The 23,498-nt window shown below is 31.7% G+C and overlaps 1 protein-coding gene across 4 annotated transcripts in view; it reads left to right on the top strand.

Moving 5' to 3' along the window:
- Positions 1-708: 708 nt before the first annotated feature.
- Positions 709-23,498, top strand: part of LOC145683554 (phospholipid scramblase 2-like) — a 96,015-nt gene continuing 73,225 nt past the window's right edge. For all 4 annotated transcript variants that reach the window (XM_081754894.1, XM_081754895.1, XM_081754897.1 and 1 more), the window contains exons 1-2: positions 709-841; positions 4,170-4,282. The gene's annotated coding sequence lies outside the window, so the exon portion shown is untranslated. The remainder of the gene's footprint in view (positions 842-4,169; positions 4,283-23,498) is intronic.

Consider the following 23,498-nt stretch of genomic DNA (forward strand, 5'->3'; position numbering starts at 1 on the left):
AACGAGACCGATTAAATAGTGTTCTTCCGAAACTTTGCAATCACAGCGTCTTACAAAGTTTTGCTCTTCCTGTACAACATGTTTGCGATTTTATTTTGCGTGGAATTAACATATCTATGTTAGTCAACTCCCAAATGAAAACTTGTGATTTTGTACAATTTTGAAGGCACAAGCTTTATGTAAGGAGGATGAGAGATCTACAGGCTGTAGATAAATGCTGATGTGAGGTTTCTGAGGTAAATGTGAGTTTTATTTCATTTAATTGATAATAGTAAATAATACATGTATAGCATGGTAGAGTAAAGGCTTCCGATATTATTATGTACGGTTTTCGATGTACTCCTCTATCTGCTTTTGTATTATTATTATTATTATTATTATTATTATTATTATTATTATTATTATTATTATTATTATTATTATTATTATTATTCGAAAATTGTTCTTCGAGAATTTGCTTATTAGAAATTTTGTTCTACAATATAATAAATTTAGTTTCAAGATTACAAAATCTTAACAGTGACATTATTACTCAAATTCCGAAAAAAAAAATACATTTAACATTGTTTGTCTGAAATCGGTCGCAAACATGAGTTGCGATAACGCAGGTCATTATTTAATCGGTCCCTGTAAGGTGTAAAGTGGGAATGTTCAGAGGAGAGATTCCGGAGCATATAAGTCAAAATCGTTAAAGGAAAAGACGAGAATTTTTAGTATCTCTGATTTAAGAAAGAAGAACTCATTTTTTTTTTTGGAAGTAGTGATTTCTGAATATAATATTTGAATTATTTATTTTACTAGGCAGTAAGGAAAAAACATCTAATGGATAATATATGTTATAGTACGTTTTATTTTCCATTCTTAGCGTAATTAAGATTACATAGTACGTTTTATTTTATTTTCCAATTCTTAGCGTAATTAAGATTACATAACACTCTATTGATTTAAAAATACTATTATCTGGAACACGTTTTACTGATAATGTGTAATTTATCAACATCTTATTTATCAATACGGTACAGTTAATAAACTTTTAATTCGACGTGCAACTGTAGGAATATATCTCTAACAGTTGCGTTATTTGGTAAAATACTAATAAAAAACATCATAATGAAACAATCAACGAAGGGTGCACATTAAAAATATGTGTGACACTTTTATGATGAAAAAAATGTTTAGAATATCAGAATGCACATGAAAGAAAATTGTATTACATACTAATTTCGGCTCAACTGCCACAGATTGCGGCCCAGATGAGACGCCAATGAATCTGTTTTCAATGTTATATTACTACTTACCTGCTCTTACTTACATATACCTTAACTACAATTACCCTTGTTCCATTTCCGGCCTTCACTATTCACTAGTAATCACAAATATTTCTTATTTTCATGCTCCTGTTGTTGTTTCCTATATCCATATTCATCAATATAATATTGCGCAAAATTAGTACCTTGGAACTTTTATGTGTTGCAAACTACACACAACTCATTAATGACTAAAACAATAGAGGCGATTAAATATCATAGGGCTTATGCAGAGTCGTTTTAATGCGTGATTAGTGCCATACCAAAGGGCGCGACTAACATGTTTTCTGCAGTAGTCAAGCATTTAGTATGATACTAATCATACATTCTGTGTATGAAAAGTTATACATTATTAGCATACATTCTGTGAATTAATTATAAATTATAATTTCTGAAAGTGAATGGGTAGGCCGGGCCTCAGGGCCTCTTACCATCCTTCGCCACTGTCCACAATTTAACTTAAGTTTTCTCCCTTATTCTTCACTCTACCGCGATGGCCTTTCTAACGTTTGTTATTCTCATTATCATATTTCGTCTGATTCTGTTCATTTCTCCGTAACTTTTGTATTTCGGAACTGCCATCTGCAGCAGTTAACCAATTATTTCCAGTGTAGTAGAATTTCTGCATGCTGTAACATTTTATGATTTCAAGTGTAGTGTAATTAGTGTGAAACCATTAGAAATGCAATACGACTGTTAAAATAAAAGTGAGCATATGAAATCATACATTATTAGAAAGTATTTTCCACCGGCAGAGCATTCTTGCACTATGTACAAAACTGCACCAAATTAGCAAGAGGCCGTTGGATAACTGGCGGACCTTAAAGGACGAAATGGTGGACCGCCATCGATTGTTGCTTGCGGGTCTCGAACGAAATTACATTTATATCGCCAGCTACCGTGTGCCTTGAGTTCGTGACAACCCTTCAATGCTTTCTCTGTCTCTCTCTTTCTACGTACATATATATGCATGTGACATTCAATTGATTCAATATTAGTACCATCTCAAACCAATTTTACAGATAAGTGTATAAATTATGAACAAATTTTAACCGTCAGTAAACTACAATTAGTAAGCATCTAATTCTTCAACCAGCGAGTCAATTTAATCCTTAAATATACCTAGGTAGATCTACATCTTATGCAACGAACATATATAAACTTTAATGCCACGAATGATACATAATATGCATGAAGACATTTAAATAACAATTGACAAACACAAGGTCTGGTTACGGTCCGAATACGAAATCGAGCCACACAAGCGACAGCAATCCAAGTATAATCTGAATGTGCTCGGAATTCTGAGCAGCTCTGTCGCCTTTTTAAATAGAGAAACGAACGTGCAGGGTGGCATTTGCTTATGATGTATTTTGTTTACAAGTGTAGCTTAGTAGTGTGAAATTATTGTAAGTATTACAGAAACTTGTATCGCTGCGAAATTCCTTACTAAGGTACGTGTAAATGCAACATATAAGCATTAGCCTAACCTACTCTACTTTACCTACCGTACTTGCTTGACGTAACCTAACAATCTATCCTCCCATATTCTTCTAACATAACCTAACAAAACTCTACCAGGCTAATTAACCTAACCTAAACTCTGCTAATTAAATCTATTGTACTGATCTAAGCTAACCTAATTCTTGGTTGTAGTGGCCATCTGGTACGTATCGTTCCATGGTTTTCCCCAGTCGTGTCTTTTTGCATGAAAATAACGAGTCCCAGAATTGATTCCGAGCCTAATGTTGAAGAACTGTTTGCCTCTATCTGAATCCTAAGTCGGGAACAAAAACATTTAAACCAATAAAAAAGATTTTTGTCAATTGAAAGAGAGCTACAAATAATATATATATATATATATATATATATATATATATATATATATATATATATATATATATATATATATATATATACAGGGTGCACCATTTATAATGTCCAACCGTGAGAACAATGAAACCAAAATAGGCAGGAAATCGAACCTTTGCATGAAGCAACTAAAACGAAGGGGCACATCTTCCCATGTATTAAACAGAAACACCCAACTGTGTTGCCAGCTGAATATAAAGGCACTACTTGATATTACATATTTTAAATCAACTTGGCAAACGAAAACTTAAAATATCATATTTTTTATTCAGTGTTGCAAACTAAGGGCGCTATACTATCAAATAATCCAAAGGTTGAAAGCCTCTAACGCACATATAGCCCAACAGAGGCGTACAGGATAAAGCACATCGAAAGTGCCTTAGCATTGAATAGCATGATTATGGTATGATTTGTTTCGAATGAATAGGAAAGAAGTTACCACGGCTTAAAATTTTGATTTTTTAAAATGCTTTTTTTTTAAATGTTTAGGTAAGCATCCTATCTAGATACTTGTATGGTTTGCAATCGTATTATTTTTTCCGTCTACAGCACTTCGATATATCAAACCGCTCTGAAGGTATGATAAACATTGCTGCAGTTTGCAACACTGTTTAAATCATGTAATTGCGAGAACTTGTAATTGCAGCTGCTAAAATCTAATGTTGTAATCAAGGATCTTATAAAATAGAGGATCTGCCCTTACAACAAAATCTTGAAACCATACGTCACAGTTTCGCCACACCTACTCTGTCCACTCCGTCCAATAGGATCGCAATATTTTGAGCCAACAATCATGGCGGAAACGAAAGTAGCTAATCAGACGATGACAGAAACGAGAGTAGCCAATCAGACGTGCCGATGCTCGGTTGTTTTTTGGCTTCATCGGTCTAATAGGATGAAGATACATATGGGCATATCCTCTATTTATAACAAAGGTACTGTACTAAATGAACAGATGCTTTTCGCTATATGACTTAAATATTTTTTCAGGTTGAGAGGAAGGATGTGAGTTGAATGAAGATAAGGAGGAGGAACAAACATTAATTTGAGGTTGAGAGAAAACGCCCATATCCACAGTGTAACTGAATTTTAAATGTTTACAGGTATTTTGTTAACAATTTTTAACTGTATCAATTTGCAGGTGTATTCCTTCAACAATTTTAATATGGTAGTATGTATTGAAGCCCTTTAATGAGGAATATTTGTGGACATCAACGTAATTGCTATCAGTAGTATGCATACCTCACTTCTGGCGCATTTCCCCTCATACCCCCTAACTAGCAAAAAATTACGAAGCCGCCACTAACCATTACACTTTAACACAAAAGGATAGCGCAAAGTATTCCCATAACTACAATGTTAAAGTGAGATTGAATATGTTTTTATGACATTTAAAATCATAAAAACTTACATCTAAATATTACAATGGAATCCTACACAAAACATATTTATTGCATCTTAATCTCCAGTTTATAAGCTTTCATTTGACATTTGAATCATGAAAATCCGTTAATAATTAGCTTTAAAAACTCAATGAGAAGGAATACATACAACTCTGGTACAGGTGATCTGTCACTGATTCATTTGAACGATTCCAGTACCAGCACAGGACCTTCCAATCCGATTCTCTTTCCTTCTGTTCACGTCAACATACATATATATCTATTAGCCTCTTTCTTCAACACAACTTTTAACTAGCAATGGTGAGATGGCGCAGTACAATGACGTAAACTCCTCGAAGGAGAATACATCATACATGAAGTCATTGAATCCGTGACGTAGTCTCCTTCGGGGAGAAAACGTAATACATGACGTCATTGAATTTCTTGGTTCTCTTACCAACATACAATCCTTTAGAGAGAGCATGAGTATAGAAGCGGTAAATTCAAAGTATATAACAATAAGATTATCTATATCTTGGTTCCTATTGAATATTTTGGCAATCTGATTGCATTTTTGGATAGCCCATATATGTATTGCAGGTTGCATACTTACAGGGGTAAGTATTGCGGGATTGCATAACTTCTGAAATTACAGGGGCAAAAAGGAAAAATGCTTATACCATCCTTATTTATTAACCGATTTTCAAAATTCAAACGACAATCAATAGAGACGTAAAAGTACTATTTTATTCATGTATAACTGGTTGCCTAACTGTAAGGATATGATTTTAATTTTTTAATAACTTCACTAATTATTGTTAGTTTTGAAAAATAAAAAAATACTACCATAATCACTATAAAATTCTAAGACTTTTTTAAAGAATAGTATTTTCCCGAAAACTCAAAAATAAACCCGTAAAAAATTCCCGAAATTTCGAATTTGCTATAACATCAAATATTAGCCGATTTTCAAAATTCAAACGACATTCAATAGACAAATAAATTTCCTATCTATCGAATGTTTTGTAGGTTGCATAACTCTAAGGATATACTCACAAAAACTCAAATATATCTTATTTATACATGTATCTTTAAAATTTAAATGACATTCTGTTCTGTATATCCAAAGGTCTTAGTTTTTATAGTCTTGATACTATAAAAACACTTACTTAAAACATACTTAAAATTACAAGTTCGGATATTGATAATGGAATCTTCTGCTAACCTCGTTCTCAATAGGAAACAATGACTTCTTAAACTCTGTCCACTGACCATAATTCAAGCTGAATAGACAGCCGTTAATATCAAAAACAACTTGAACTTCAGTCTGCACATTTTTCACAATTACATTGAAATTATTAGTAAGTATAAATTTCTTTTGAGGATCCATTCTATCCACTCCATTTTTTACTTCTGACGACATATTTTTGTTCATTTTTATTATTCTTTGGATTCACAAAACCGATCATCATTTGAAATTCACATACAGAACTCAACAGTTGGATAGTTATTATTCTTTTACCAGTGTATTTGATTTTTATTCCATCTTTAACGACCTCATCAACCATTTTATCTGTTAAGTGTTTTGTAAATCTAGGTGGAAGAAATACCTTAAACTCTTCACATTCAACTAAAATGCTCTTTCCAAACTTAGTTTTAATCTTTTCCATTTTCACAATCTTATATTCTGTATTTAATTCAAATTCTCTTAATCCAATAACTTGTTTTTGCTCAAGACTTCCAAGCTTATTTAAAAGTTCAATATGACTCGTCAACGTATTTATTATATAGAGAATCAATGAACACTCTTCAATTTTTATCTTCACCAAAATATTTTAATCATTTTTGTTAATCGCGTTTATGGAAAACTTCCATAAACACCACAAAAATACATTTAACTATCTAAAACTCTTCTACTACTTTCTCATTCTTGGGATCATATGTAAAGTTCCACAGACACCAAGAATGCACTTGCTATTATAGACGATGAAGACAAACAAAACTTTACTAATATGGACAAGGGGGAGTTTTACTCTCCCTTACAGAACGTTCATCCTCAGTTTTTATCAACGAGTCTGGACTTTACTCACTTGTGTTTTCATCTAAAAAGCCCCAGGCCAAGATCGCAAACGCCATTGAAAGACATGTAGACGAAGAAGATAAGAAAAATTTTTCAGAAGTTAGGGGGCATTGAATCAATGCCCCGCATTAATCCGCAACAACATACAATCCATCATTTTTTATCAATTTCGTTTTATGGAGAAACTTCCTTAAAACAATACAAACATGCATTTAACTATTTAAAACTCTTCTACTACTTTCTCATTCTTAGGATCATATGTAAACTTCTTTTGGCCAATTAAAATCGCATAACATATAGTATTAGCGGCCACAGCTTCTGCAAAGTCTACTACAATCTTTGTTTGTTCTCTCATTTGCCGATACATTTTTCCTCTTACGACAATTAATCACATACATTGGTCTATTATCTATAAACTCTTTAGGGCCATAGTACATTTCGGTATTGCCACACGTTATTATCTTAAATGCAGTATAATCTTCATACATCTTAAAATAATCCCTGTTAGCAATATCTAAGTTTCTTGATTCTTTTGGAAATACCTCATTCCTCCCATTCTTAAGATATATATTCTTTACCTTACAATGATCAAACTTACTTGCATCTGCTGTTTGTTTGCCACTTCTATCAGTTTGGAACATTACAACTACGAAATCAGGCATATCAAATTGTCTAGAATTAAATTGAGTAGTAACATCAAACTCCAAGAAAGAACTTACAACAGTCTTCTGAACACATTGATAAGTATGGAATGAAAACATGATTTTAGGCTCTTTAAGAATATTCAACTTTAACTTGTTTGCATAATTAGATTCGTATTCAACAATGGGCATTCTTATCTCCATACTTTTTATTGTTATTTTTCCATCATGAGGAGCTGCTGCACGTGCTCCTGATCCAGTCCATTTATACAAGACATCGTTATTGTTGTTAGCTTTTGTAAATGTTATTCTCAATCCACCTTTCCACATAACCTCTTTATAATCACTTAAGAAGCTTGGAATTAATCTTAATGGGTACAAAACACTAAAGTCCTTTCTTAGACCAAGTTTATCATCTGTTTCAAATCCTGCTTGTTTTAAATATTCAACTTCTGGTTTGGAAATCTTTAATGTTCCAATAGCTGTAGATGTTATTCCAGGTAGTTCAATCTTATCTAAAACAACTCCATGCTTTCTAACCTCAATTTGAGAAAAGAAGAATGGTAAGAAGTTATCTACAAGTTTTATAGTATCATTTGCACCAAATGTTCCTCCTACTGATGCACCAACAACTTCAAAAGTCATATGACAATCTGCTTTGTGTGGATGTATGAAGCCATCCCCCACATCGAAATCAAACTCAATATCTTTGTTAGCTTCATTCAAATTATTAAATGTTCTTGTGTTAGCTTTAAAGCTCTGTAACTCGTAACTCTCAACACTATCCATTTATTATAAAGAAAATCTTGAAACAACGCTTTTATGGGATATACCCATAAAAGATCATACATAATAACAATTAAAAACTTATAATCCCCATCCTAACTTAACCTTAGCATTCATAGCAGTACCAACCCCAAAAGCAGCTAATCGTTCACCAATTGACGCATCACTCCTAAATGCTCTTTTCCATGCTTTAGTTTCTAGTTCCTTATCTGCAATATGTCTTGACTCTGTATCTTTATTATCTCTGTAGTATATATCGTGTTCTTTACAAGCCTCATCTAATGGGTTAATACCTTCATCACCTCTTTCTAACCTTTCTTGAAGCTTAGTCGCAGGCCCGCAAAATCTGAAACCTGGAATATGTAATTCAACTGGAAGTTTATTAATCAAATCATTTACTAATCCTTTTCCAAGCTTCTCATCATTCCAGAATCGTGGTGGTAATGTATTTAAGATCTTAATCAAATAACCTATACCTTTTGGATCATTAGGAATAAATTGTGAAAGCTTATTATTAATCATACTCACTATACCTACTTTCTCATTGTAAAAGTTATTATTACCAGCCTTTTCTTCTCCATCTATAACAATTAGCCTATCTATAAGCTTTTTTACGTCATCCATCCATACATATTCTTTAGGTATCTCGGTATATTGTTTAATTCCTTCCCCAGACTTTGGTGTTTTCTTTGTTGGTGGTGTTGGAGGTAAAGATGGTTTAATATAATTATCCCAAATAGGTTTGATAATATTAATGTACTTAGAACCTCTACTAGATGCTACCTTTTTATCTCGATTATATTTTTGGAAGGCAGCATCTGATTCTATTATTATTTCCTTGTACTGTTCAAAATCGACATCATCATAATCTCCAATGGTTTTATTAGTATTCGTCGTTAACAATTCCCATAGACCTTCTGTTCCTTTATAAGTTTTACCACTAATTATCAAATCATCGCCATTCACCTTAACTTCAGAATTTCCTACCTTATTTATTATTTTTCCATCTTCTTCTACAGTTCTTATTCCAAATACACTATCATTTCTTTTACTATAATATTTTGTTGCAATCTTACCAAATGATTGTGCTGTTGTTAAAGGTTCTACTCCTTCCATTTTGTCTTTAATTTGTTTTCTCATTTGTTTTATTTCTCCCGTTATAGGCGTATCACTACTACTTGGAGAACTATCATAAGTTATCTTTTTAGGTGTTTCTAGTAGACTAGGATCTATTGAAGCCGTGTTATGTACAACTGGAACAAGTTCAGTTATTAGATTTTTATTTTGTTCTGCTACTTCTTTGATCTCACTTCCCAAGTTTTGAATAGCATCAATTACAGGTTGATCTTGTGTTTTAAATTTATCATATATACCTGCTCTTTCTTTCTTCCAAGATTTGAAGCCCTTTATCAAGAACTCCTTTAACTTGATATTCTTATTAATTTTTTTCTCATCCATTTGTTATATAGAAAACGAACAAACGTCAATAAAAGTTAATAAACGTCAATAAACGTGAAAAAACGTGAAAAAACGTCAAACGTTAAAACGAACAAACGTGAAAAAACATCAAACGTTTATAAAGTGTTTTATCTTGTTCCTATACTTACCATTGTTTACCTTCCTTGTCATATCAATTGCTATAAAACCATAATCTTCTTGCCAACATTTTGAACATATCTCTTTAAATTTATCATAAGACATATCCCCTCCAACAAACTCATTATACACATGTTTAAGATTAGTATCATCTTGTCTAAATATGCATAGGAAGTTAACGTTATCTCTTATAAGCTGTTTAGGTACTTTCGAATATGTTTGTGCAAGATAGAAACAGTCTAAATGTCTATGCCTACCTCTTGTAAAGTAATTTCTAACAGTATCTTGATTCTCTAAAATGTAATCATCAAACACAACGACAGAGTATTTTTTACATTCATCAATAGGTACAATAGAATCATTACCGCTTAAGAACGTTGCTATTTGCTTCTTAAACTTTAGTTCTGCTTTTTCAAATCGATCTTTTAACTGCTCATACTTTTGCTGATTCATGCTTTTAGAATATATATAGAAGTAATTATAGTTTAACCAACCTGGCTGTAATAAAAAATTAAATAGCAAAAACGTCTCACCACACCCAGATGGACCCACTATAAGACATCGAATATCATCAGGGATAAGCTCTCCATTTCTTTTCTTAATTGTTGTTTCTTTTATCATCTCTTTTACATCCCAATTAAGTTTTCTTACTCATTTATTATAGAGAAAATCGTCTCTTTTATGATCTTATATCTTTAAGTTGTTCTCTGATCTTAAGCAACGTATCTTTTATATATTCGTTATCCATTTCACCATTTAATGTTATTATCATCTCTAACTGTTCTTTAAATGAGTTAATACAAGTGACAATGGTTTTATATTCGTCTTTTCTTTTGCTTATGTTTAACTTAGAAGACAAACCTGTTATTATAGCACTTCCAGTTGCAAGAGACGTTGTTAATATTGAGTAAATTGTTACAGGTATAAAAATATTAATAAATCGAGTTGTTGCAGAAAGTATAACTGATAACGTGATCAAAGTGTAGTATGCATATTTAACAATTCGTAGTTTTCTCTTTTTGTTCTTTAAACTGTATTCTAACTTTTGAATGATTACTTTCTCTCTCGGAATATCTCTAGGTAAATCAAATTCATTCATTTATTATATAATAAATGGCTAAGGTATTTAAGTTAACGAGTGATACTTCTGTTTTAAAGAAGAAACTCCATTACGAATTAGACAACAGTAACAACTATTTAAGTATAGGACTAGTTGGGTTTTACAGTACGTATCTAACTCCAAACATAACAACAGGAAAAAACAGTTTCTCGTATGGTAATAAACAAGTCTTTATATCAGAAGCGCAGTACAATTTCAAATCACTTAATGAGTATTTAAAATCTCAGTCAATCAACATAACATTGTCAGAAGGTCATTTAAGAAAGAGAGTGAAAATAGAAACTGATAGTAATGATATTACAATTGGGGTAATAGATACTGTCCTCGGGTTTAATGTTCTTGAAGTTTTAGAAAAAAAACAAAACACATATCGGAAGTAAGTTACCAAAGTTTTATCCATTCGATACTATAAATGTTCACTGTAATATAGCAGATGGTATGTTTGTTAAAGATACAGAATACACACATAGAGAAACAGGGATTATAGCTCATTCAAAACAGATGCTGAGTTTAAACATAGTATCATTTATGAGCCTGCTTATCCATTATTTTTCCCTATATCTAAAGACAAGGTTGGCAATTTTGAGATAAGGATAACAGATGAGAATGATTCCTTAATTGATTTTGGTGGAGCTACAACAACTGTGCTTTTACAAACTAAGATTTTCTCTTAAATAAATAGGAAGATGTGTTCTATTAAAGGTTGTATGTTTAGCGTTCCTTACATCGAACTAAAGGATTTAAATATCGATCATGTATTAACAAAGAAACAACTTAGTGATAAATCTAAGAAAATTAAAGAAGGTAAAGGAATGGATTTAACTTTAACTACTGCACAAATGAAAAAGATTAAGAAAGAGCATATGGGTAGTTTTATTTTTACAATTCCAGCCATTTTAGCAGCTTTAGGAGCAGTTGGCTCATTAGCAGGTGGTGCAGCAGCGATTACTAAAACTGTACTGGATGCTAAGAAGAATAAACAAGAACTTGAAAAACAAAAGAGACACAATATGGCTATAGAAGAAAAGCAGGGGGCAGGTAAACCAAAGAAGTCAAAAAACTAAAACCATTGACCAACTTCGATATAGAGAGGTTGGTTAAAGAATTAAAGATAAAACGATTTAGAGGTGTATTTATGAGTGAGGAACTTCCACAAAAACCCTATATAAATGAGTGTGGTATAGTTAACCTCGATAAATCAGAAAACATCGGTACTCATTGGATATGCTATTGGAAAGATAACAACATAAAGTACGTGTTTGATTCTTATGGTGGTGTTCCTCCTAAGCAGCTAGTACAATATCTTGGTACCGAAAGCTTATTTTACAATGACGAACGAATACAAGACTTTAATTCAGTTATATGTGGCCATCTTTGTGTTAAGGTTTTAAATCTTCTAAATCAAGGGCATTCTTTTAGTGATGTTATGTATATGATTAAAAATGATTCAGTGCTTTTATGGTTTGTATCCATAATAGTTTTGTTTAAGATAAATATGGAAGCTATACACAATAGATTTTTAGATTATTTTGAGAAGTATCAGGATGAACTAGATGCACTAGATAGCTATAATTTTTATCAGTATTTTAAGTATGTTAGTGAGATAGACTTAAAAGATAAAAACAACGTATATAATGTTATTGATTTTTGGAGAATGTTAATAACTAAATTTTTGTACACAGAGGAAAAAGTTGGAAAAGTTACGTCCAATAATTACCTTAAAGGAGTTGTTGTCAAATTATAGTTCTATACCATTAGAATGCGGTAATTGTGCTAGTAAGTCATTAACAAAAGGTATGAGTAGGTACATTTGTGATGATTGTTCTGTAGAGAATGGTTTTGTTTACAGTACTTGTGAAGAAATGAAAGCTGCTTGCGTAAGAAAACCATGGTATGATACTACAAAAAGATTTAAGTTACAGTTATTTCGTTTGCAAGCTTTACAGGATAGAATTAGTCCTGAAGATGTGTTCAAGGTGTTAAATGATGAATTTAGAGATATATCTAAACATTTAATATCAACAAAAGATGTTCTAGAAGTACTAAAGAAAAACAAATACACAAAATATTATGATGATGTCTATTTAATACACTATCACCTTACCGATCAAAAACCATTAAACTTACGACATATGGAAGAAACACTTATAAAAGACTTCGAAAACTTATATGAAACCTTTAAAGAACTGTATCCGAAAAGAGTTTTGTTTATTAACTTAAAATGTGTTTTGTACTATCTGTTGAAAAAGCACGATGTTCATGTTGATATTGATTTTAAACACTCATCTAAACAAATAGAGATGTTAAAGAAATGTTTTGAAAAATTAGGATGGGCATTTTCTGTATAATAAATGAGTATGGATATATTTGGTAATGTTAAAGATAGAAAAGATGATGTTAATATTAGTGAAGAAAAATTAAAATTTTTGGAGAATTTAAATGATGTTGTTAGCGTAAGTCAACTTAGGTCAGTAGAAACCCAATTAGAGAACGATGGAAAACGATTTGAAGATGCATTAGAAACGTTACAAGACACATACATCAAGAAAGAAGATTTTGAAAAGGTTAGGATGGATAATACTAAATTGATTATGCAAAAGGAAACTGTACCTCTACTATATCGATTGAGAACTAAGAATGTTAAAGACCCAATCTTCAGAATATTTAATCTCTCTAATGGTTACAAATTTCTCTATAATGGGAAAATAATGCACATGGAATTAAGTTTGGATAAATACTTTCTAGATATATATTTGGGTGATACTTTGATTAAAGAGATACCTTTTGACTTTAAGAAGAACGATGTTATTACGATTAAACCAAATAAAAATTCTGCTATGGAAGAAGGACAATTATTGTTTGTTGTAATGTACATAGAAAGAGAGCTTTCATAAAAACATTTGCTATACAATAAATATGGATATCTTTGGTAATGTTAAAATGATATCAGTTAGATAATACAGTTGTGAGAAAAGATATTGGCATGTTAAAAGAAGAGCTTAACTTCATCAAACGGAGTTATGTTATAGAGCTTCCAGGTCGATTGATATCAGAAAATGTTGAAAATCCATTCTTTTTAATACATAATCTATCTACCGCATACAAATTTCTTTATAAAGGTAGGATAATGCATATAGAATCATCTTATAATACGTATTTTATAGATATATATTTAAATGGTTCACTAATTGAAACTTTTCCATTACACTTTAATATAAATGATCAATTAGCAGTTGGACAATCTAAAGATTCTGATCTGAAACATGGTAAATTATTATTGCTTATTATGCATGTAGAAAGAGAAGATGAAGATAGTGATGATGATGATGAAAATGTTGATAGCCTAATATTAAACAGCGATAGTTATTGATTTTCTATATAATAAACAGGATGTATTGTGTTAAGTGTAAGAAATTGACAGATACGGAGAAAGATACCATTAGAATTGAACAAACAAAGAATGGAAGATATCTGAAGAAAGGTATTTGTTCTGTATGCGGTGTTACTAAAACTCAATTCGTTTAAAAGCCTGATTGACTAGAAGAAGGTAAAGGTGTTAGAGAAGACATTATAGAAGAAATTCACAAACCATCTAGAAAAAATTTTGACAGATTAAGTGTAGTTATAAAAGGTATCGATGATCTTTGGCAAGCTGATCTTGTTGAAATGGATAGTGGAGTATTAAAAGGTGTTTTCAAATTAAATAAAGGTTATAAGTATCTGCTAACGACTATAGATGTGTTTTCGAAATATGCATTTGCTGTTCCTGTTAAAGATAAGAGTGGTAAAAATGTTACAGAAGCATTCGAATCCATATTAAGAATGAGAAAACCTAGTAACTTACAAACTGATCAAGGTAAAGAGTTTTACAATAAAGAGTTTAAGAAGTTAATGGAGGAAAATAAGGTTAATCATTATTCAACCTATAGTGGTAAGAAAGCTTCTGTTGTTGAAAGATTCAATAGAACACTTAAACAGAGCATGTGGAAAAGGTTCACAACACAAGGAAATTATAAATGGATAGAGATATTACCAACATTGGTTAGTAATACATTGGTTAGTAGTACATTGGTTAGTGAGTATAATAATTGGTTAGTAGTACATTGGTTAGTGAGTATAATAATAGAGTACACAGAACAATTGGTTTAAAGCCTATAGAAGTCAATAAGAAGAATGAGCGAACAATATTGGAGAAAGTGTATAAGAAAGAATATAAGCGTGTTAAACCCAAATACAAATTAGGTGATCATGTTCGTATAAGTAAGTCGAAAGGGTTATTTGAGAAAGGATATACACCTAATTGGTCAACAGAAGTATTTGTTATTAGTGAAGTTATTCCATCCAATCCACCTACATATAGAATTAAAGATTTAGAAGAAGAGGATGTACAAGGTAGATTTTACGAACCAGAACTATTAAAGACGAAACATAAAGATAAATACTTGGTAGAAAAGGTGTTGAGAAAGAAAGGTGATAAAGTATATGTTAAATGGCTAGGTTTTGATGATTCGCATAATAGCTGGATAGATAAGAGTAATGTTGTAGTGTAAATATATGAATGTTGTCTTTTATGGTTATTATTCCATAAAAGCTAGTTTGAATGAGATAAGGGTAACAAAACGTTACTCTCATAGCATATATTTCCAGGGTTGGAATTAATCACAAGAGTTAATAAAATACTACGATCAAAAAATAACCGACTCCTCATATACGAGGGGTCGCTCTAAGTATCTAGTAAAAGGCTGATTTGACAAAATTCAAAGTTCCTCGGATTCTAGGAACTTCAAAAACTCATCTTACATCTCAAAATGAAGTTAAAAATCAACATTTTCTATATAATAAATATGAGTACTATGGATAGTTCTCTTAGTTTAAACGATATTTGTTATGAACAGATTAAAGACAATTATTGGTATGGTATTTTTGGTGATTTCAAGTTGATTATAGATAAGAGTACAGGATACTTTAACGCTACTAAGTTGTGTCAAGATGGTGGGAAAAGATTTGATAATTGGCTGAAAAATAAAGAATCAAAAGAACTAATAGAGTATATTTCATCTACTATAATAATAGGAGATGAAATTATCAAAACAATAACAGGAGGTAAAGGTGAAAGATGGAACGAAATAAAAGGAACATATGTATGTAAAGAGTTGATTTTGGATATATCTCGATGGTTTTCTCCTGAGTTTTACCTTAAATGCAATCAAATCATTATCGATTATTATACAAAAGACTTTAAACAATACAACGATGAACAGGAGCAACTAGAAGCAAGAGTGCAAGAGATAGAACAACAAATGAATCAGTTACGTATAAACAATGAGAAACAAGAAAAGGAAATAAATCGCCTTAAAACAATCGCAGCTGAACATACAGAAGATCCAGGGAAAGTACACAAACTAGTTATTATTAAAAAGAATCTCTCCCCTATTCAACTACAAAAGATATTAGAAAAGTACAAAACAAACAAAAGAGAACAAGTAAAGAGCTATGAGAGTTACAGGTATTGGGTTGGAGGAATTCAAGAGTGCAATATAAAGACAAGATTACAATGCCTCCAAGAAAAATATCCAGACAAGACTATATCGTCTAAAACCAAAGACCCAAACTCGATTAACGTTCTAAATAAAGTAAAAGAAAAGTATGATTGTGTTATTTCGCATGGTTGTCATGTAGATCTAAAGAATGCAGATGGAGAAGAAGATGATAAGTTTGTTATTGATTTGTTTTTAGGTATAAGAGATTTGTAAAGGTAAGGGTATTGGACACCCTTATCAGAAGAAGAATTGATTAACAGTATAGATTGCTTGTATGATAGGTTATTATCTGATAATTAGCGCTACAACATTTATGATATAATAGTCATAAAAGTTAATTAGTTAAACATTAAACAAAACCATCTGCTGTAACATCGAATGCTAAATTCAATATATCACCTAAATCGGGGTTATTATGATATTTTCTTATTATAACTCTCCAATCGACAAAGTGTCTAAATGCATATATAAACTCTACAGAGAGGTCTTGATAAATTGAAATGCTATGCCAATGAACTCTGTCTTTGAACTCTGCAATAAATCCTTCTGTCAAATTTTGAAACATTGAAATTATTTCCCAATCTACTTTGTCAGCGTAATCTCTTATAAGGTTTTCTGATAATTGTTGATTTCCAGATAAGCACGCCCAAGAAACTTTATCTGCATGTTCTCGTATAAAGGCTTCAGAGAGTTTGTTTCTATAGGATATAGCATCAAAATCAACTTTATCTATAAACTCACTAATAAATTCTTCAGATAGGTTTTGATTATACGATACTTCCCCCCAATCAACTCTATCTGCAAATTCTCTTATAAAGTCTTCTGATAAGTCTTGGCTTCCTGAAATAATCTCCCAATCAACTTTATCAGCTAATTCTCTTATAAACTCTTCTGATAACTTTTTCCATAAACATATTTCGCTCAAATTAACTTTCTCCTGATATTTGCGTATGAAATCTTCTGTAATGTGATCATAGTTATATTCCTCCTCATAATCATCATAACCTATAGATAACCATTGTTCATCAGTCAGTGAATATAATATTTCATCAGACAAGTCCATAACGTTTGCATAGAGAATGTTTTGTATAAGAAATGAGTTCTTTTCTTCAGTGGCCTTCTTGAACAAATGATATAACATACCTATGGACACGCTAAAATTTATTTTGTCTTCATCATTATAACCACCAATATCTAAATGTTTACATACACAATCAAATATAGGTTTGTAAGATAATATTTCCTTAGCACTAGTCATGTTCGTTTATATTCTTAGATTTTTTAAATTTATCTAATTTTTGTTGGTTTTCTAATAATAAATAGGGAGAAAGAATTTGATTTATTACATGATAGACTTAAACTAATTCATCATGATCTTCAACTCTTAGCAGCACTACTAGAGAAGCAAATACTGTTAAAGGAAAAAGAATTATTAATAGCACAACAAAAAACATGATGATAAATATAAATATGGTAGTGATGATTATTATGATGATGATGACGATGATGAGTAAGTTTACAAAAATGATTTAATTTTAATATGTGTATATGTGACTGATGGGTTATTCCCATGAAAGTCCTGTTCTAATACAACGCGTATTATGTAGACAATGGCAGGAGTGTGCAATGTTAGATGTTGTATTAGGATATATGAGAGTAAAAATAGTATGAAAATGAACTGAAATAATCCAGCGAAGATAAAAATTGAGCATAGTAAGATTTTCTATTTAATAAATAAGATGAGTAACTATAGTAGATTTACCGTAATAGAGTTAAGACGACAATGTAAGGAGAAGGGGATCAGAAGATATTCCCGATTAAGAAAAGCAGAACTGATAGACCTTCTTAAACAATATGATGATGAACAAAGCAGAAGACAGATTAGAGACATATTCCCATTTAAACAAGAAATAATTGAAGAACCAAGAATCAAAGTTAAATCAATGCCAATCGATGTAAAACTCAAAGAAACAGCATTTAAAAACGATTAGAAACATGGAGATTTAAAACAGATTATAAAGAACATGATCCTCTAGAACAATATATCACCTCAACATCGAAAGCTTTAATAAATAGAATAAACATCAGCTTAGAGAAACATAATTCATTGAAAGTTTATCTTTTGATAAACTGTGAATATAAGAAAGGAAAAGAAATACAGACCTTCTATTTCAACACCAATAATAGAGAAGTGCATCAATCAACCAACTTAAAAGAATTTATAACTACTGCAAAACAAATATTAAAAACAAGAATGGATGAGTTCCAAGCTAGAGGTTCTGGTTGGGCTCTTATCAATATTAACTTTTTAGAATTAGCACTTAATAAATACACACCATATAAAGAATCATCATACATAGAACTACCAGATACAATTAAAACGAAAAAAGCTGTTATCAATGTAAAGAACACGGATGAAAAATGTTTCTTATATGCGATTTCTTTTGCATTACATCCTGTTGAGAAAGACCCCCAAAGACCATCAAAATATAAGTACGTGTTCATAGATTTAGAATCTAAACTAAAAGATATTCATTTTTCAGTAAAATAAGTGATATTCCAAAAATTGAAAGAATACTTGATATATCCATTAACGTTTATACCTACAACGAGCAATACATGGTCTACATTTTATATCACACTCAAAACAAAAAAGAAACACATGTTAATTTATTATATGTAAAAGAAGAAAATAAAACACACTACTGTTGGATAAAAGACTTGAGTAGGTTAGTTAGCAGTCAAATGACTAAGTGGAGGGCCCGAAAATATTTATGTGATAGATGTTTGTTATATTTCTACTCACAAGATGCATTAGATAGACATGAGAAAGATTGTTCTAGTCATGAAGCTGTTAAAATAGAAATGCCACCAAAAATACATACGTTGAATTTAAGAACTACCAATATACGATGAAGATGCCATTTGTGATTTATGCTGACTTTGAGTGTCTACTACACAAGGTTATGGGTTGTAATGTATGCTATAAACAAAATAAATCATATACTAAGAAATATCAAGAACATAAACCATCTGGATTCTGTTACTATATTGTAAAGAGCGATGGAACTAAAACAAATCCTGTTGTGTATAGAGGTAAAGATGCAGCTAAGAAGTTCATAAGTATGTTAAAGAAAGAAGCCAAAAATATATCGAATATATATAAACAGAATAACGAAGTACCTTTAACAAGTAAGGAGAGAAAAGAATTCAATAAGTCTACACACTGTTCTTACTGTAAAGTAATATATACTACAAATAATCATAAAGTTAAACATCACGATCACATAACTGGAAAGTTTGTAGCTGCATTATGTAATAGTTGTAATCTAAAAGTGAAAGTACCTAAGTTTGTACCAGTGATTATACATAATCTAACAGGATATGATTCCCATTTGTTTATTAAAGAGCTAGGATGTAATAAAGAGCAAATAGATTTAATTCCTAATAACGAAGAACGATATATATCATTCAGTAAAAATGTTGGAACCATCAAATTAAAATTCATAGACTCATTTAGATTTATGGCTTGCAGTTTAAATAAACTATCGTCAAACCTAACAAGAGAACAAATGATTCATACACAACACTTCTACACTAGTGAAGAACAATTCAGAGTTGTAATAAGAAAAGGTGTTTACCCGTATGATTATGTTAGTGACTGGAATAAGTTTAGACAGAGAAAGTTACCATCAAAGGAAGCATTCTTCAACAAGTTAACTAACACACATATTAGTGATGAGGATTATGAGCATGCAAAGAAAGTATGGGAGACATTTAAAATTAATAACCTCGGACAATAATATGATCTATATCTAAAAACTGATGTCCTGTTATTAGCAGATGTGTTTGAAAACTTTAGAGAGACATGTCTTAAGGCTTATGGTCTTGATCCAGCATGGTATATGACAGCACCAGGTTTAGCTTGGGATGCAATGTTAAAGATGACAAATATAAAACTAGAGTTACTAACTGATTATGATATGGTATTGATGATAGAGAAAGGTATAAGAGGTGGTATTAGTCAATGTTCCAAAAGATATGTAAAAGCAAATAATAAATACATGGAAGAATATAATGAGAACAAAAATGATTCTTACCTAATGTACTTAGACGCAAACAATCTATATGGATGGACTATGAATCAGTATCTACCGTATAAGGAATTTAGATGGTTGAGTGAAGAAGAGATAAATGAAACCGATTTCGCAAGCATACCTGATAATTGTAATACTGGTTACATATTAGAAGTTGATCTTGAATATTCAAAAGAGTTACATGACTATCACAAAGATTATCCGTTAGCTCCTCAAAATATATGTCCACCTGGTTCAAAACAATCAAAGCTATTAACAACTCTATATGATAAAGAGAAATATGTGATTCACTATCGAAACTTAAAACAATGTCTATCACTTGGATTAAAACTTAAGAAGATACATCGAATAATAGAGTTTGGGCAATCAGATTGGTTAAAGAACTATATAGATTTAAACACACAAATGAGAACAAAAGCAACAAATGACTTTGAGAAAGACTTCTATAAGCTGATGAACAACAGTGTATTCGGGAAGACAATGGAAAATATTAGAAAGAGATGTAAGCCTATAAAAATAGAATGTGATCCAGCTAGAGTAGAAAAACTAATTGCTCAACCAAACTTTAAAAGTAGAACTATTTACACAGAGAACTTATGTGCGATAGTATTAAATAAAACCAAACTAACCTTTAACAAACCGATATATGTTGGAATGAGTATATTAGATCTTTCAAAGTATTTAATGTATGACTTTCATTATAATGTGATGAAGCCAAAGTATCAAGACAAGATAGAAATATGTTACACAGACACAGATAGTTACATTTACCACATTCAAACAAAAGATGTGTACAAAGATATGAAAGATTATGTTGATTACTTCGATACAAGTGATTACCCTCAAAACAATAGATACAACATACCACAGATCAATAAGAAAATACATGGTAAGATGAAGGATGAGATTAAAGGTACAATCATAGAAGAGTTTGTTGGTTTAAGAAGTAAGATGTACAGTATAAAAGCACCTCAAATAGATTTAGCAGATAAAGAGTTTAAAGGTAAGTTCGATAAAGAAAAGTGTTGTAAGAAAGCTAAAGGCGTTAAGAAGAGTGTCGTGTATAAAGAACTTACATTTAACGAATATAAGGACTGCTTGATTAGTCAAACGGAGTATTACAAGAAGATGAATTTAATTAGAAGTTATAAACACGATTTGTACAGTATAGAAGTAAATAAGTTAGCTTTAAGTTGTGTAGACGATAAGAGATGTGTTCTAAAAGACGATATCAATACCCTACCATGGGGTCATTATAAGTTAGAAGAGTTGTAGATTTAGATGTAAGTTTTTACATTGTAAGTTTTTAGATGTAAGTTTTTATGATTTTAAATGTCATAAAAGCATATTCAATCTCACTTTAACATTGTAGTTATGGGAATACTTTGCGCTATCCTTTTGTGTTAAAGTGTAATGGTTAGTGGCGGCTTCGTAATTTTTTGGTAGTTAGGGGGTATGAGGGGAAATGCGCCAGAAGTGAGGTATGCATACTACTGCTATCAACTTTGTTATTTGAAAAAGACATACTAATACTTTAATACGTCAATCACAGTGGCTATATTTGACGTCATTATACAAAATTTACAACACTTTACTATCATCAACTTACAGTAAGTTGCACTTTCTAGCGTCACGATAGACATGGTTTATATACGTGTCCTTGCATAACAGAGGTAGCGAAATGGATACCGTAAAACATGAGTGATTCTTCTTTACTGTGAGCATCGTTGCATCTTGACGCATCTGCTCCAGCTCTGGACGTGAGTGTGTATAGGAAATTAAAGAAGTGGAGAGCCGTATTGAATTCATGGCGGAAGGAGACCCGACAAAGCGGATCGATTCCTAAGGAACAATTTCCTGGTCTACTATCCCGACTCATGGATTTCCTGGCTCCCACCGTAGGCGAGAACTTGAAGACAGGATTCCGCGCGACAGATCTGGTTCCCCTAAACGTTGAAGTTCCCCCCTCAAAGTTACCCAAAGAGACCTACAGCACACAGGTCGAGAAAGACATAGATGCAAGTCTCTTGTAGTTTCTTCACGATTCCAGAGCGGGGCCAAGCACCAGAGTGAGGACGAGTGGAGGGAAGTGAGGGAAAATGATCTTGGTTTCTCCTGGAAAACAGTTGCTCCCATGAGAAGAAGAACCGGAAACTGGGACCAGATATGAGGGTGGAAGAGGGAGACATCGGAGAGACTTTGGTGACGATTGAAGAGGTGGTCGTCGAGGAAACCCTGATAGAAGAAGTGGAAACCGGACAACCGTGACAGCTCCAAAAGAAACCCCGCCAGGGAAAGAAGGCAAAGAAAATAAAACGGTATGACTCAAACATTTGTACCATCTGTATGAGTGATTTTCGAAACTATGCTGTCGTAAAAGAAAGGATTCAGTGTGTGAGGTGCGAAAACTGGGTGTGTTGGTATTTTACTATTAGATCCAAAAATCCACAGTATGCTAGTTACTATTATAATGTTGACGATTAAGGTTTTCATTCGGTTGTTACGTGTAAAGATGTGTTAAAAGTAAAGCTTTAAGAAAAACTTGTATAATGGTGTATAATGGTTAAAAAGCATACGTCATATATTACGCATGATCAAAACAGTCTTTTTACACTGGATTTTCATTAATTCCATGTTAAAGTAACTCCATACATCGGGTAACTTTGACCTTATGCAGCAAATACATAATGTGTCAAAGTAACCCCACCCTTTGGGTTACTTTGACAGGTAATTCCTTAATTTTCCTCGCCAAAACTTACTTGCAGAAACTTAATTTCAGTAGTTGACGTGATAACCTAGATACCCATTGTTATTATGAGATTAGTATCATTGACTGGTTGCAGACAGTTTTCCCTGTGCATATCTAAAAAATACAAAACGTGTCAAAGTAGCCCCGTTCTACGGTACCATATTGCAGAACCTGAAGCCTTTCTGGTATAGAAATGTATCAGAAATCAACAAAAACTGTTAAAAATTTTAGGAATTATCGTTCCAGTGGACATGAGTGATGAGAAATAATAAATTAAAAGTTTCTGTAATTACGTGAATATTGTGATATTTCTCATCTAAATATATTT

Source organism: Thermobia domestica, chromosome 4, assembly GCF_964235325.1.
Source record: "Thermobia domestica chromosome 4, izTheDome1.hap1.1, whole genome shotgun sequence".
Taxonomy (NCBI): Eukaryota; Metazoa; Arthropoda; class Insecta; order Zygentoma; family Lepismatidae; genus Thermobia; species Thermobia domestica.